The sequence below is a fragment of the Cryptomeria japonica genome, chromosome 8 (assembly GCF_030272615.1).
Source record: "Cryptomeria japonica chromosome 8, Sugi_1.0, whole genome shotgun sequence".
NCBI lineage: Eukaryota > Viridiplantae > Streptophyta > Pinopsida > Cupressales > Cupressaceae > Cryptomeria > Cryptomeria japonica.
This window is the reverse complement of record NC_081412.1, coordinates 163,737,043-163,754,570: the sequence shown is the minus strand read 5'-3', so window position 1 is coordinate 163,754,570 and position 17,528 is coordinate 163,737,043.

Sequence of the window (17,528 nt, the reverse complement as noted above, 5' to 3'; positions counted from 1 at the left end):
TATTGAAATGAGGATTCATAATGGATTCTTCTACATCTGCTGATTGTATTGAAAATTTGTCCACATTGTCATTGTGTGTAGCATTTTTGTTTGTAGTGTCTGCGTTTTCCACATTTGGATTGTTTCTATAAACATCCATGTCAGGTAATGTAGTATGTTCAGGATTGAAAAATAAATCATTGTCATACTCATAAGAACTCATGTTTGCGGACTCTTGAGCTTCTTTAGCTTTTCTCCTAGATTTTTGAAGATGGGTTTCAACCATGAACTAGGTGTTTGACCAAGATGTGAGAGCCTAGATGAAAAATGGAAAGAGTATGGAAGACCAAGAGTTGTATGGAGTGTAAATGAATCTTGAGGTGTACTTGCAATGTCCAAAGTGTAAGACCAAGTATGTAAGTAGTAGAGTAGGTGTGACTTCCAAAGAGAGGATAGTTTCTCTTGATGAGGTAAGCTGACCTTGAGTCTAAGACCAAATGAGACCCAAAGGTAAGAAACCTTGATGAGGGACCACTTAGCAAAGTGTAGTTGTATGTAGTATGTTGACAAAGTATGATGAGGACAAGCAAGTGACCTTTTGACTCAAGTTTAGACAATTGTGAATGTAATGAGAGACGTGAAGCAATGATGGACTATGTGAGACCCAAGGACAGGTTGAATGCTAGATGAAACCTAAAGAAACAACCAAGGAAGCTCAAGCATTCCGAAACTGATTTCTTTTGTTTACTAGACTGTAAAAATTTTCAATTCTGGACACAGATGCTTCTGTATACTTCACAGACACAATTCCCAGATACAGACGTGTCTCTATTCGACACAGACACTGCTAGACACATAGACGCTATTATGCCCTTCACAGAAGTGCTTAGATGACTCAGACGCGGTTAAAACCGACACAGACACGTTTCTGTAAACTTCGTGCAATTTTTCCAATCTGTGAAGTTGTTTTGCTGTGACCAAATCCGACTGTTTGACTGTTTTTCATGACAAGAGGACACAATGTTGATGAGGACTCAATGTTTGCAAGTGTTTAGACTCCAAAAGTGTGTTGTTTGATGTAAAATGTTTTGCATACACTTGAAGACACAAAAGACACAATGTTTTGTTGTTTGGTCTTGAATGTTTTGAATGTTTAACATAAGACAAGCACAATTCTTATGGCTGGCCAAGACAATAGTTGTTGATCCCACATAGGGTTTTACCCCCGAGGCTACACTATTCAGAGCAGATACTTAGATGCTTGACCTCACTGGCTCCACCCTCGGCACTCACTTCTCGGGTCAGCCAAGCATCAGTCCCCATGAAAACTCCCCATGGTGAACTTTGTATCTCTACTAAGAATCGTATGTGTGTGGGCCGCTACCAGAGGTCCGACCTCCTGCCTCAATAACTAGAAGGATTTGGGCTTCTAAAACAAAAAGGTGCTAGTAAGGGCATCCGCTCATGTGGCCATACATGCGGCACTTTCAGCTCTGTAAATACAGAAGGCTCCCAGCCGGTAGGGGTTACGCCCTACAAATGATCAAATAAATTTGATCAAACGGATTTATGGGGAGACATAGTGTCGGTATGAACTAATCAGCACACGTTATTCATAGTTTTCACCATGAATAGATTTATTTATAGTGGTTTGGAAGAAGATGGCTTTTCTTTTGCTACCACTTGGGTTGTTCTCTTCTCACTAGTAGTCCTAATGACCACACAGGAAGACAGGCCCTCTAAAGATTAAACAAAAAGAGCCTATTGCTCAAGACACAAAAGACAATGATTCAATTTTAATGCACCAATGGAAGTGTTTGCTAATCTATGAAAACAAGGCACACAACAAAATTTCAAAACCCTAGCCAAGGACCTGCAACAAAATTTGTTAGTAGTTTGGGTTGTTTCAAATGATCACCCCTTCCTGCAAGCACACAAGTTAGGTAAATTTTAAAAACACAAAAGACTTTGTGAAAGAGGGGCCTTCAACAAAAATGTTTTTGCTTCCAAAACAAGCTGCACAAACTTAGTTAGCTAGATCTGCAAGGGTTAGTCCAAAAATAAACCAGATCTAAAACCTTAAGTACGAAATCCGAAAATTGAATCAAAGAAAATTTGAAAATTCTGAAACAGTAAAAACACATACGCTATTACCCCCGACACAGACGCGTCTGTATGACACAGACGTGGTTCTGTGATGCACAGACGTGGCAAAAAATCATAGATGCCCCTATCTGACACAGACGCGAGTAGAAACAATGCAGACGCGCTTATGAAACACAGACGCTCCTATCTGAGACCTGCAAAATAAAACTTGTCAAATACACAGACGCAATTCCAGTATCCGCAGACGCTCCTGAAACTTAGAGACGCGATCCGAAAGTTCGCAGATGCGGAAAAACCTAAAATGTCGTCGAAAAATGTTCGATCTGCAACTTCAAGAACGCAAAATCTGCAACAAAAAGGTTAAATGCAAAGGGACAAGGGTCCCACCGGGCGTGCCAAAATGTGTATGGTGAAAATGGATAACAATAATAATAATATTGAAAGGCTAAATGAATCCAACCACAAAACCCTAGCCTAACAATCAACAAAGATCCACCATAACATATGAAGATTACCTAAGACAATGCAAATCACATGAAATCACAAAGATTATACCATTACATGTCCAATAGGGTTTTGATCTCCATTCTTCCTATCTCCATTGATCTTGCTTGATATATTTGCTCTCAGATTTTTATATGCACAAGAGCTCAACAAAGAATGGAATGTGGTTGCAAGTAGGATCGTAGTGTAGCCAATTGATCAAGTTGTTAGCATGAGTGATTAGACATTAGGGTTTGACAATGAAGAAGGCATCTCCTTAAATAGAAGACACAATATGAAATAGAGGGATAAGATTGAGAGGTGTAAAAAGAGAGGTCGGCTAGGATTAGAGGGTAGGTAAAAGAAATACCAAAATAATGAAAGAGGTAGGTAGTGTAGGAATTAAGAGATGAATGACATGTGTCATGTGTAGAAAAAGCTAATGAATTAATTAAATAAATAAAGATTTATTTAATTAATAGAAGAAATGAGATAATTAAATAAATAAAATATTTATTTAATTTAGGAAAATGATAATTTAAATAAATAAATGTATTTATTTAAATGAGAAATAAGGCTAGAAGAGGATAAATGAATTAATTAAATAAATAAGGATTTATTTAATTAATAGAAGAATTAGGCTTAGATAATTAAATAAATAATATTTATTTAATTAGACTGGACAATTTTAGGTGTCTACAGAAACAAGCTAAATGAAAAAGGTGAGGTCATTCACAACAAAGCAAGACTAGTTTGCAAAGGTTATGATCAAGAAGAAGGAATAGAATATGGTGAGACTTTTGTACCTGTGGCTAGACTTGAGGGAATAAGAACATTGTTGGCATATGTTGCTTTCAAAAATTCCAAGGTATATCAAATGGATGTTAAATCTGCATTTTTGAATGGTATACTAGAAGAAGAAATTTATATAGAACAACCTGAAGGATTTGTTGAAGACAAGAGTAAAGATCAGTTATGTAAACTGAACAAAGCTTTATATGGTCTGAAACAATCACCTAGAGCATGGTATGAGAGACTACACTCTTACTTAATCAAGATTGGTTTTATAAGGACAAGTAAAAACAATAATACGTACATGAAGAATGATGAGGACAATGGAATACTGATCTCAGCCATATTTGTTGATGACATTATATTTTGTGGAAATGACTCCTTATGCAAAAACTTTGGAAATGAAATGTGCAAAGAATTTGAGATGTCACTAATCGATGAGATAAAGTATTTTATAGGTTTACAGATACTACAAATGAAAGATGAGATTTTCATTACTCAATCCAAGTACATAAAGGAAATCTTGAAGAAATTTGGAATGGAGGATTCTAAACCAATAAGTACTCCTATGACTACTAACTGTAAACTATCAAAGAATGATGAATCCGCATCTATTGATGAGACACTTTACCGATCTATGATTGGAAAGTTTCAATATGTTGTGCATAGTAGACTAGATATAGCACATGCAGTAGGTATTGTTGCAAGATTTTCTATAGATCCCAAGGAAACCCATATAACAGTAATCAAGAGAATTTTCAGATACCTAAGAGGCACTGAAGATTATGGCTTAGTATATGAAAAGAGGAATAATTTTGATTTAAAAGTTTATACTGATGCTGATTAGGTAGGCAACATAGATGACAGGAAAAGCACAAGTGGTGGAGCTTTCTTTTTAGGAGAAAGACTAGTAAGTTGGCTTAGCAAGAAACAAGGATGTATTTCACAGTCAACAGCAGACGCTGAATATGTTGTTGCAACATTGAATTGTACCAATATAGCATGGATCAAACAACTGTTGGAAGGTATAAATGAGAAAGTTACCAAGCCAGTAACTATATTATGTGATAATACTAGTGCCATTAACATTTCAAAGAATCCAGTAATGCACTCAAAGACAAAGCATATATCTATAAAGTATCATTATCTCATAGAAGAGGTTCAAGAGAAGAAAGTTGTGCTGGAATATATCAGTTCAATGGAGCAATTAGCAGACATCCTCACAAATCCATTGCCAAGGGACACTTTTGAGTATCTCAAAAGCAAGTTAGGGGTCCTACCCCTATCTTCTACTCACTGACTGAGTTCGGTGAAAGCATCAATTCTATGAATCTACAAAATATTATGTGTGGATTGATGCTGATTTACGCACTTTAGAAGGTTTTCTAAAGGTGTGCAGGAAATAGTGAATAAAGACAAGTTGCTCTGACCGAGACTAAGATGCTACATAGCAAGACAAATCACTTCACAGAGGAAGCAATCATGATTTAGTTCTTTTACTTTTTGGCATTGTTGTCAAAGGGGGAGAAAACTAAATGGTTAGAAGACTAAATGGTAAAATCATAAATGATGAAGATAAAAAAAGCCTAATAACAAAGGGAGAAGACTTCAGAAGATTTTAACAGCTCAAGGATAACAGGAAAAGTCTAATAGCAATCTGAATCCGAATCAATTTGAATATCTTGTTGGTATTACCATTTAAAAGTTGGTTTTGCCATCAATGCCAAAGGAGGAGATTGTTGGCATTTCAGTAGAAAGAAAGATTGTTGATATTCAATAAGGATATTGAGAAGGTTGTTAAAGATTATTGATATAACTGAAGAAGGATGATAACTATGTTTATAACATTATTTTGTCATTGATGTCAAGAAATTGATTATCTAATTCAGTATGATGTTGCCATATCTTGAGAAGATTGATTTGAAGAGAATTAAGATGTCGGTAAAAGACACAGAAAGAATGTTATGAATAAGAGGAGGAATAAGTTATTCAATGGGCAACTATTACCGAGTTAGACAATGATGAGATCATGATGTTTAGATTGTTTTGATATCCTACATATGTTGTTGATTGTAAGGTTAATACTATACTATGTCACCAAGAAAAGAACCTAGTCGGTAAACCCTAAGGTTATTGATATTGGTTAATGAAGGCAAAATGTCTATCGAGTAAAGTTTAGTATTTACTAAGTTGCAACCAAGTTATGACAGTGCGCATTGGATGGATAAAAGCATTATTTAATGAAGGATAATGATTAGCTAGAGATGTATAAATGATTGGTATGCCATGCATGAAGTTTGTTAAGGATCTATGGCAAAGGAAAATTGGCAGGAAGATCTACAATGTAGATTGAACCGCAATAACCTTGTGCAAGTTCCAAGAAAGGAATGCAAGTCCCTAGGCAAGGTAAAACATTTTCAGATCGAAAGGATTCATTGAACCTGGTCAAGTTTGAAGATCTGACGACTAAGATTGATCATGGGAAATGTGATCAAGGAGATTTAGTGGTTAGCAATTGTTTATAAATAAGGAATTGTTAATGAACAATGTATGCGGGCAAGTTTAAGCATTGGGATGCTACATAGTGATTACCGAGCACAGAAGCTTGAAGACCTATTTGAATAACAGAGTAGGCAGCCTAGCAGAAGACTAGATAAGTCTTATGACTAGATTGTTTTGAACAAATAAGAATCTGCTTTAGCATTTCAGATGTGAAGTTGTAGATATATTTTATTGCTGTTATTTTGTAAGCGATAGAAAAACTCTTAACCGAGTGGACTTAACAGTCTTATTTGTAAACCCTCTAGCAAGGTAACATTCTAAATGAGTGTTTGAAATCCTTTGACAAGGTCACTTCTAACAAAGTGAAGATCCTAATAGATTTGAGGGAAATCCCTTAACCAGGTCACATCTAGCAATGTGTTTGTAATCTTTAACAGGATTTGCTTTTAACCGAGCATACTCTAGAAGAGGATATTTCTTAGTGGGTCTGAAATCCCACAGTGGTTTTTCCCTATTTGGGTTTCCACATTAAATCTAGTGTTATGAGTGTTATGATGATTATGTGTTTATGAGTTAACATGTTTAGCAGGTTTTGGTTATATTGCTGAAGTATAAGTTACTGAGGTTGAATCTATTGATTTTATGGAAGATTAAGTTTGTATGATTCACCCCCCTCTCATCTTGTTAGCTATTTGCATCTGTACTTTACTTTTAGTATCATAACTTACACTTATCCTTCTAATAAACCTTAAATGTTTTCTTTGACCTGTTTAATTCTCCCCGTTTTTCTTTTTCCACAAAAAAGACATCCCATTTATCAATCATTTCCTCAGCAATCTCATTAACTCTACCAACCATCAAGCTCACTTATCGATGACCACTAGCAAAAATTGATCTGTTAGCCTCACAAATTAAGTCATTAATTTCTTCCTTAGAGTTAACTGGATGTATATCAAGAAGTTTTTTAACTTTAAGTTTCTTATATAACTCCATTACAGCAATCCTCTTTGCATCTAACCTTCTGTAAAGATCATTTGGTAGGTCATCTACAACTTCAATTAACACTTTCTTGTATATGTCTAGATGTAGAATTATACTATTTTCAATACTCTCCTTTTTTGAATCTGTGAATGTGTTATACAATTTGCTCACATTTACCAAGTTACCGTCATCAGTAATTTCATTCAGTAAATTAAACAATGGTGGTATAACCTATTTTTGTTTCTTCTTAGGTGTCAATTTCTTTGTCAGTTGCCTTACTGCCTGTTGTTTCTTTCTCAGAGTTCTTGTTTTCTTGGGTGGAGGAGAGGGTACTGGTGAGGTTTTTCTCTTCCTATCAACTCTCTTGAATTTCATAGGTATCTCACTTTCAGATGATGTGCCAACTGATGAGATATGTGTCTCTAGTTGTAGTCCTTCTAGTTCACTTGCCTTTATACTAGTAAGGTTCATAACATTTTCTTTTATTTCCTTTACCTGTTTAGAAGCATCTCTTATATACTTTTCTCTTCTCTTCATTTGTTTCATTGTTTGTACACCACTTTCAATTATTTCAGCACTACCAAAAACTTCTTCTAATGGTTCTCTAGGTGCATCTAATAAAGATTTTGCATATGTTTCAACAATGTTAAGATCTACCTCATAACCCATTTTTGTTACCCATATAGTTCTAGGTAATATAGTTTCCATCCATGTCTCATCTTTCTTAATTACAAAACAGATTTCCTTAGCATATTTATCTACTACACTCTATGGTAGTCTCTCTTTGGTTTTCATTTTGGTTTGGAAAGCTTTGAAATATCTAATTATATTATTTTACTTAGCAGTACCCATGCCAGTGAAAGCTTCTTGCAATTGTTTGTCTACCGGTATGTCATATCCAAAATCTTTTTGTCCAATACCAAGGATTTCCTTTGAGAAATACAACATAAGGCATACCACAAGATTGCCAAAATGAAATGTCCCTTTCTTATCACCTTTTATCTTCTTCAAGTTATCAATTAGTTCATCCTTAAACCATTCACACACATCTATTTTTGCATCATTATTTACCATTTCATAAGAACTATTAATGTAAAGACTAGAAACTGAATTAAGTTTGTTTGCATGTGTAGTCTTGTAACCTAAGATCATACTTATGAATCTCACATTGATGTCCTTGATGTCATTTACTCTCAGACATCTGCTATCATATGTTTCTCTGGTTAAGGTCATGACTTTGTTGTTAAGAAGTTTCTTAGTTTTGTTAGGTCTGCTGCTAGTTGAGGGTAAACCTGTCACTGTCCTAATTGCTTGCCAGGTGAATTTGCAGATTGAATCTAACCAAAGAAATTCTCCATGTGCCCTACTTAGGAAAATTCTCACAACTTCCTCCAAAAATTTAGGGATGTTCAAGATTTCCACAAAACCTAAAGTCTCAATAACCTTGTTCTCAGGTTTGACATTGCCATTTTCATCACAAATTATAGTTTTAAACATCTTTAACACTTTCTTGGAACCTAATTCTTCAATATTGCAGTGAATATATATCCTAGGGTCTTCAGCATAAGCTACACCTTTAGGAATCTTTGAAAATGTGCCTATGGAATCATCTTGTTTAGCTATCTCAGGAATAATTCTGAGTGCTTGAAAGAAATTGCTTCACTTCTTCCCCTTGAATGCCTTCGCTTGGATTTCGTGCTCTCTGCTAGTTTGAATGCTCGGTGAATCAAAAATGAAGAAAAACTGATTATTTATAATGAAATTTCTTTCAACAACCGCATTAAATTCTTGTCGGTTAAGTGAAAACTTAACACATATGCCGGTAAAGAAGAAATCTATCTTCTCACCATCAATCAAGGGTAAATTGCATGATATTCAATTTGCTACAATATCCCCAAAGGGTTACTTCTTAGTTGGATGAAGAATTTCCTACCAGTGGAGTAATAATATGTTCTATCGGTGAAAGAATAGTCTCATCAACATTTTAATTTCCTGCCAGTGGAGTAATAATATGTTCTATCGGTGAAGGAATAGTCTCATCAACATTTTGATCTATCTTTCTAATCCATTGTTTTGAAAATTCTTTCTTTACCTCATCAACCTTTTCTTTGCCTTTCAAATTGGGTCCTTTATTATTTATCGGTGAAGTCTTGCTTCTATAAAATTTTGCAATATGTCCATTTTTGTTACAGTCACATTATTCTTCTGAATAGCCTTTCCATATCCTATGCTGGTTTGTGTTCTGCATTCATTGGATAAGTGCCCAAATCTTCCACAAACATAACATCTTACATTCATTCTACAGTTTTCTAAATTATGACCAACTTTGTTGCATTTGGAACATTGACCGGTGGGTGCATTAATGTTCTGATTGTTTCTAGATCTACACTGATTTGCGCTATGACCATACTTGTTATAGTTAAAGCATTTCCCATTAAATTTGTAAGTATTAGATTGTCTTACCGGTTTACTGTGATCATGATTGTTTGCAGTATTGAAACTTTCACCAACTTCAAATCCAAGTCCATTAGTATCTCCATTAGGTTTCTGACTTTTCAGCATATCATCAAGTTCAGAAGAACTTTTCTTGAATTTCTCTTTGTGTTGATTCATTTTCCAGAATTCCCATTTGTCTCATAAGTTCAGTTTTATCATGTTTCATGTGAATCAGATCTGTCTTTAACATATCATTTTTATGACTGAGTCTTAGATTTTCATTTCCAACATCATTGAGTCTTCTAGTCAAGTCATCTTCATTCTTCTTCATCTCTTCAATGTCTTTACAAAATCTCATAGTCATATCTTGCATTTCATTCCTCATAGTAAGGTTTTCTTGTCTCATCTTGTTCACAAGTTCATTAAGAGTTTCCTTTTTATCATTATCACTTTGCATCTTCTCATGAAGTTCTTTTCTTTTATTTCTAGAAATAGTAATATTCTCTTGAAGTCCTTGAATGAGTTCTTGTGTAGTCCTTAGATCATTTTCAAGTTTGATATTCTTCAACTTCTCTAAATCATAGTCTACAAGAGCTCCTTCCAATTGCTTTCTTAAGTTTTCCATCTATACCGGTGTCAGAATCTTTGTCAAGTTGTTAGACTTTTGAAAATAGAGGACCAGGCTCTGATTCCAATTGTGAGGATTAATGATAGTCCCAAAGATACTGAGAGGGGGGGGTGAATCAGTATCTAACTGGTTAACAGAATATTTAACTTTATTAAGTATTGTGCATTCCAAAACAATGTATCGGTAAATAAGAATTAGTGCAGTAAATAGGACCAATAATGACAGCATAGAAAACACACCATAACACAAGATGTTTAATGAGGAAACCCGATATGGGAAAAACCTCGGTGGGATTTGTGACCCATAATATTCACTCACTGGCCAATGAATTTATTACTTACAATGAGGGGCCTACACATGCAGGAAGGCCAACTACCTAGAGCTCACTGCTCAATCACAAGATAGAAGTCTCACTGACTTACAAAATGGATTATGAAAATCTAATACAATGTACTACTTCAAAATAGCATCCACTATGTCAGGTTCAATACCGGTTTAAGCTCATACTATAACCATAAACCTTATACAAAATTTGTCTTATGCATTCGCATATATCTTCCTTCTTATTCCCTCATTCCTATCCCATCTCCATTCTACCATCTTATAAAAGACCTATAAGATCTCATACATAAATATGAGTCTATTACAATATGCCATGTCGGCTTTACAAAAGATAATTTCAATAAACAAAAGTTTATTCCTTGTCAGCTGGAGTGTCGGTATGCATTGTAGCCGCTACTGGTGGCTTTACTAGATAAATGTCAGGTGTTTGCCAGAAGGTTGCCATCAATGACAACACCATCATTTCTCATTAGAGTGTAGAATGCCAACACGTTGAAATTTTTGTAAGTAGCATATGCAAGCAACAATCTAACAGCTTCAATTCTACCTACAGGAGCAAAAGTTTCTTCATAGTCAATACCTTATGTAGACACCTAAAATTGTCCTATTTAATTAAATCAATATTTTTATTTATTTAATTATTTGATCCTAATTCTTCTATTAATTAAATAAATATTAATAAATTCACCTTAGCTCTTTCTAGCATTTTCTCATTTAAATAAATACTTTTATTTATTTAAATTGTCCTTTTTCCTAAATTAAATAAATATTTTATTTATTTAATTGATCCCACTTCCTCTGTTAATTAAATAAATCTTTATTTATTTAATTAATTCATTATCCTTTTCTACCCATGACACATGTCATTCATGTCTTAATTCTTCTCTTACCTACCCCTTTTATTATTTAATTATTTCTTCTACCTACCCTTTTATCCTAGCCGACTATTTATCTTTACACCTTTTAATCGTATCCCTCCATTTCATAAAGTGTCTTCTATAAAAGAGGATACTCTCCTTCATTATAAACCCTAATCAATATGCCTAATCAATCTAGCTAGCTAATCAACGTGTCTAATCAATCTTATGCAATCAAGCCTTCTTGCGATCAAACTATCAACCACAATCCGTTCTTTATTGAGCTCTTGTGCACACATAAAATCTGTGAGCAAATATATTAAACAAGATCAATGGAGATAGGAAGAAATGGAGATTGAAATCCTACTTGAAATGTGAAAGGTATAGCTTGTTTTATTTTGTTAATTTGCACGATCTTAGGTACCTTCATTTGTGTATGGTGGATGTTTTTCATTATTAAGCTAGGGTTTTGTGGTTGGATCTTTGTTAGTCTTTCAATATTATTGTTTTCATCGTCACTTTTCACTATATACCTCTTCCATCTACGAACACCCTTTACATACAAATCTTTCTTTGTTTCTGACAACTTCACCGGCTTCATTCAGGTTATTCCGGAACACCCATTTAGTACCAATCACATTTTTGACTTTAGGACTCATAACAAGCTCCTAAGTATCATTCTTCTCAAGTTGATTCATCTCTTCTTCCATTGCTTTTATCCAATTTTCATCCTTACATGCTTTTGCTACATCCTTAAGTTCAATCTTTGAAATCAAGCATATCTCTTTAGCAACATTTGTTCTCCTATTCATCACACCTTTATTTTTATCACCAATAATTTGATTTTATGAATTATTAAACCTCACATACCAAGGACTCTTCTTATTATTCTGATTTTCAAGCTCTTGCACTTCTTCACTAGTAGCAATAATATTCAGATTACCTATCTCCATTGAGTCAATCTTCTTCAAGATCTCAGTTTGTACAGGCTTTGGAATATCTTCATCATCCAAATCATATCTGCATGCTCTGATATGCTTTCCAAGACACTCATCTACACTCTCAACTATCTTATTTAGTCTCTTATTGTAGCACAAGTAGGCCATGCTCTTAGTAGAATATCTCTAGAAGATTCCTTCATCATATCTTGCATCAAACTTCCCTATATCTTCATCTCTCTTGATATAAAATTTACTTCCAAAATTTTGAAATATCTAACTATAGAAACATGACCAAACCATAGCTCATAAGGAGTTTTACTAGAATCACCTTTAATATGCACCCAGTTGAATGTGTAAACATCAGTGTTAACAACTTCTCTCCAAAAGGTCTGTGCAACATTTCCTTCAATTAGCATAGTCCTTACAACATCTAAGTGTAAAGTGGAAAATTGGATCCTAGTGACTCCCCACCTAAGAGAGAGAAAGAAAGCCACTAGGATGATTTTCACTTGGAGGAACTTTACGTTCAAAAGAGGGGCTTGAATCCACTAGATCCAAATTCAAGGGAAACAAGGATGTGAATTCCAAGTGGATTGCAAGGGTTGAAGTCTGATTTACCCTCTTTTATAAATGAGAAGTTTGAGTTGTTGACTATATGGAAAAGAGAGAGAAAATGAGTGAAATAAGGAGCTACCAATTCAGGATCGTGTTGTAACTTTGGACCTGAGCTAACTAGACTGATACGGATCTGCCCTACAAATTTGGAGAAAATTTGTCGGGACCGTGGTGGGAGTTTACATGGTCCTCCATAAAATCTGCAAAACAAAAAGAGTTCTTCTATCTCTGCAAATGAATCCCAAACCTGTAATTATAGTTGCGCACTTGCAACCTACACATAGAAAAGAGAGGAAAAGGGGTTGTGGATAGGGGTTTGCCTTAGTCAAACCCTAGTTGAGGAATCAACCTTGAAAGAAAGTAATTGCAAATTCTTGAATGTACATAATAGAAATGTATACCTTGTAGATCTGCAACTTGTTGATGATGATTGCTTTGCTTCTTGAATGTAATCACAAATGTTGCATAGAAAGGCATGTAACATGACAAAACCCTAACACACATACATACTTGCAAATGAATGTTGAAATATTTCTCCAATTGATGAATGAAGAAGACTTGAATGCTTGAATGCTTGATGATGTATATCTTCGCCTATGCTTGCTTATCTCATTCCTGCTTCTCTAATTCCTGCTTATCTCATTCTCTCTTATCTCATTCCTTCTTATCTCATTCCTTCTTATCTCATTCCTGCTTATGCAAATGAGAAAACCAACTCCCTTTTTATACATGCCTCAAAAGATTAATTCATCTCACCAAAGGTTGACATCGAGGAGATTTGGGATCTCGTAGTGTAGATAGGGATGGGGGGACCTATATTGTGGCCACCCTAAGAGGGTGGGACAAGGGAACCATGACCCTATCCAAGGGGGCCACACCCCTATCCTACCCTATCTTGGGGCCCGAATAGGGTCCTGAGGCTATCTTAGGGCTCAAACAGGAAGGGGTCAAGGGGTGAAAATGCAAAAAGAGGTCTTGGCTAGGAAGGAGGATATCATCACCAAGGTGAGGACCTCAAATGTGGTTAAAATTGCAAGAGGCACAATTTTATGACACTACATTTAGCCCCCACTTTAACGGGAGTATGGCTTACACCACTACTATCGGTAAAGTAGAAGAAAAGAGAGATGAAGATGAGAGAAGCAGAGCAAGATCACAAGGAGTATAAGATGTCACTAATCACAAGGAACCAAGCCCCCAATCTTACGATCTTAACTCACTCAAACATATCCAAGAGAACACAAAACAAAAGAGGAACAAGACAAATAAGAACAAGACCAAGCACAAAAGAACCACAATGAAGACAAGACACAAGACCAAAAACCAACTAGCCAAAGAGACCTCAATATCCAAATGTCTCAACAACTAATGAAACACAAAGACAAATTCCATCACATAAACACAAGCGATCACATAAAAGAGAAAATTTGACATCATCCATGAACCATCAATAGAAAAACTATGGGTTCATGAGAGGAAGAAAAGAGAGGACATGAATACACACTTTGGTGATCCATGAGAAGAAAGGCGAACAAGAGAGAAACCATGGACATTGCACCCCTAAAACTAAGTGATCCATGGAGAGAAGGACATGGAAATCTAGCCCCCAAATCCTTTCTGGGTGATCCATGTAAGGGAGGAGAGTGGGAACACTGTTAGTTCCACCCAACCTCAATCACGTGTGTGCAATTGAGGTTTGAAGAGCCTCATAGGATTATATGGCCGAGTACGCTATAACCTATATAGAATGTATAGTACATGTGTCAAGAAAGGTGTGACATCTTGCTCTAAGAGTCTGTGCTCTAGTTCTAAGAATAATCACCTACATAAGAAAAAAGTGGCATCATCTCTCTCTATGAGTCTGTGCTCTAGTTCTGAGAATGACCCACTCTATAAGAAAAGAAGAAGTGAAGACATCTCATTCTAAGAGTTTGTGCTCTAGCTCCGAGAATGACCCACTGTACAAGAGAAAAGTGACAACATCTTTCTCTAAGAGGCTTCCCTTTGATTCCAAGAATGTCCCACTGTACAAAAAAAAGTGATGATACCTTTCTCTAAGAGGCTACCCTCTGGTTCCAAGAGTGTCCCTCTGTACAATGCATGAGAGAAGTATAGTATAGAGGAGCAATGTGGGTGCCCCCCCTTAAGATGTCAACATAGAGTAATGTTCATATCTTAAGGAAATAATAACAAGGATACCTACCTTCATCACCAAGAAGATATCCGTTATGCAACAATGTCATAAATCCAAGCAAGAGAGGGAATACTCTTCAAGAAAGGATAAGATAGTTGAGAAGAAATGTCTTGCTATAAGTGTAAAGGTGATCCTTGGAGGAGAAGAGACTGTTGTTCAAAAGACATCTACCCCCAAGAGGAGTTATCTTAGACAAATATAACATCTTCTAGAACAAAGCACAGAAGAAAACAAGAATGTAATCCTTCCTCCTATTTCTAGCTGAAAGGGATTCTTGATGAAGGATGACTCACATTTAGCCCCAAGAGGGATGGGTGAATTTATCATAGATGTACATTATCAAGTGGAAAAGAGGTTTACACCTCTTGTATAAGAGATAATCCTTGAGAAAACAACCAATAGTTTCACACAAGGAATGACATCAAGTAATAAAGCTCACACCATCCACACAATAGGGAAAAGTGGATCCTTAGAGAAAGAGAGAGGGAGAGAGATCATTTCCCCTAAAGTGCATGACAAGGAGAAGAATTACACAACTTTTAGAGAGATATTTCTCATAAAAGATGTACCATTTCAAGCAAGGAATACATCATAACAAAGGAACAGACATGTGCTCACATGAAGGATAACTCCATTCAAGAAAGGACTTCAAGTTATGAATAACACAATAGAAGAGGTAATTTACAAAGAGAGAGAAAGGGGAAGAAGAAGGTTTACAAAAGTCCTTAAAAGAGAGATTTTTCATAATACACGTACCATTTCAAGCAAGGAGAAGATCCCACTCATAGAACAGACATGCGCTCACATGAAGGAATACTCTATGCAAGAAAGGACACCAAGTTTATGAATAATGTACCCCATGAAGAAAATAGTGAAACCTTAGAAAGATGAAAAGAAATATTATTGCCCCCCAAGAATAGAGGAAAGAATAAATAGACTATTATGTTGCTCACTAAGTATGATTACACCTGAAATTGTACCACCATGAGTGACAAGGAGCCCCCAATAGGTAGGCTAACGATGTCACCTAGTGAGGAGCAACATAATAGGAACTTCAATGTTATTTTAAATGAACATGATGAATATTCCATTCATTGTCATATGCTATTTTTAACATGCCTGAATCAATTTCAAGATTGAAATATGAAATTCAAGCATCTTAGACTTTCTAGAAAAGGTAGGAGTGAAATCTAAGGACCCCCAATCATCCTCTAAGAGTCCATCTTTAGGAACTTATTTGGTAGGAGATGGTGTATTTGAGTGAATTGAAGAGAGGATTGTACAAACTAAGAAAGCATATGACGCTTCACTTATGTTCTCATCAATTATCTCATTAGTATATGTGTAAGGCACATCATGATAATCAAGAAGAATTTTTGGTTTCGTAGGAACATGAATGGAATTGATTTGATTTTTGTTAGGCTCTTGATTTTTGGGAGAAAGAGAATTATGATGAGAAATAATATCATCCTCTTGTTGTAAGGTATATTTATGTTCAAGACATTCATTAGAAAAAGGACTATCATATGTAATTAATGCTTCATCTTTAGAGGGAAGATCATGAAAAGAAGGTATGGTATCACTAGGATAAGTAGCCATAATATCATCCTCTTGCACCAAATAATCCTTATGAGGGAGATAATTTTTAGGAGAAGAAGGAACACAATTATCCAAATATTAATCTTTAGGAGGGAGATTTTTGAAAGAAGTGTCCATATTCCCTTTTTGCACCAATGTGCCCTCATTAATGAGATCAATTTGGGGAGAAGGTAAATCATAGCTATGAATGAAAGGGAGAACTAAATTATCATCATATGCATGAAAGGGAACATCATCAACATCTTTAACGTAACTCAAAATTGAATTAGCAAAATAAGATAAGAACTCCATATTCATTGATCATCAAACAAGAATAATGTTCACCCCATACATGCATAGAAAATTTAATAAAGGAGGGAAAATAGAATTTGAACTACAAATTTGAAATTTGAATTTGAATTTGTGTTTGACCTTTTAGGGTGTTAAAATTGATAAAGTATGCCAATTTTCTGGATTTAAGCAGAAAAACACAGTCAATTCTGTCTCCTAAAATTTCAAGAAAAAAGTAGAGGACCGTGGCGAAAGTGCACACGGTCTGACCAAATTGTTTTGAAATTTTTCAGGGATGATAGGTATTATGATATTATTGCGGACTCTAGAAAAATAACTAATATGGAGATGTCTAGATCAATCAAATTCACAGTCCAAGGTTGAAATAGAAAGATCTTAAAAATTAGGGTTTTATGATTTAACTACTGATTTTTCAGAATAAAGAGACATATTTGAATTGTAATTTTGAGATGAAAATCAGATCTGAAACAAACAATTAAAATATTACACTTCACAAGCTTAATTTGCTCAAAATGAAAATTAGGGTTTTAATGCTATTAACATCTAAAATTTGCAAATAGATCAAACTTCGAAATGAAAATTTGAAATCCAAATTGCAATTAATCAAATCTAATAATGAGAAATCATAATTTATGTGTTTTATGTCGGATTCACCAAAATGTAAAGTGAAAAATTGGATCCTAGTGACTCCCCACCTAGGAGAGAGAAAGGAAGCCAGTAGGATGATTTTCACTTGGAGGAACTTTACATTCAAAAGAGGGGCTTGAATCCACTAGATCCAA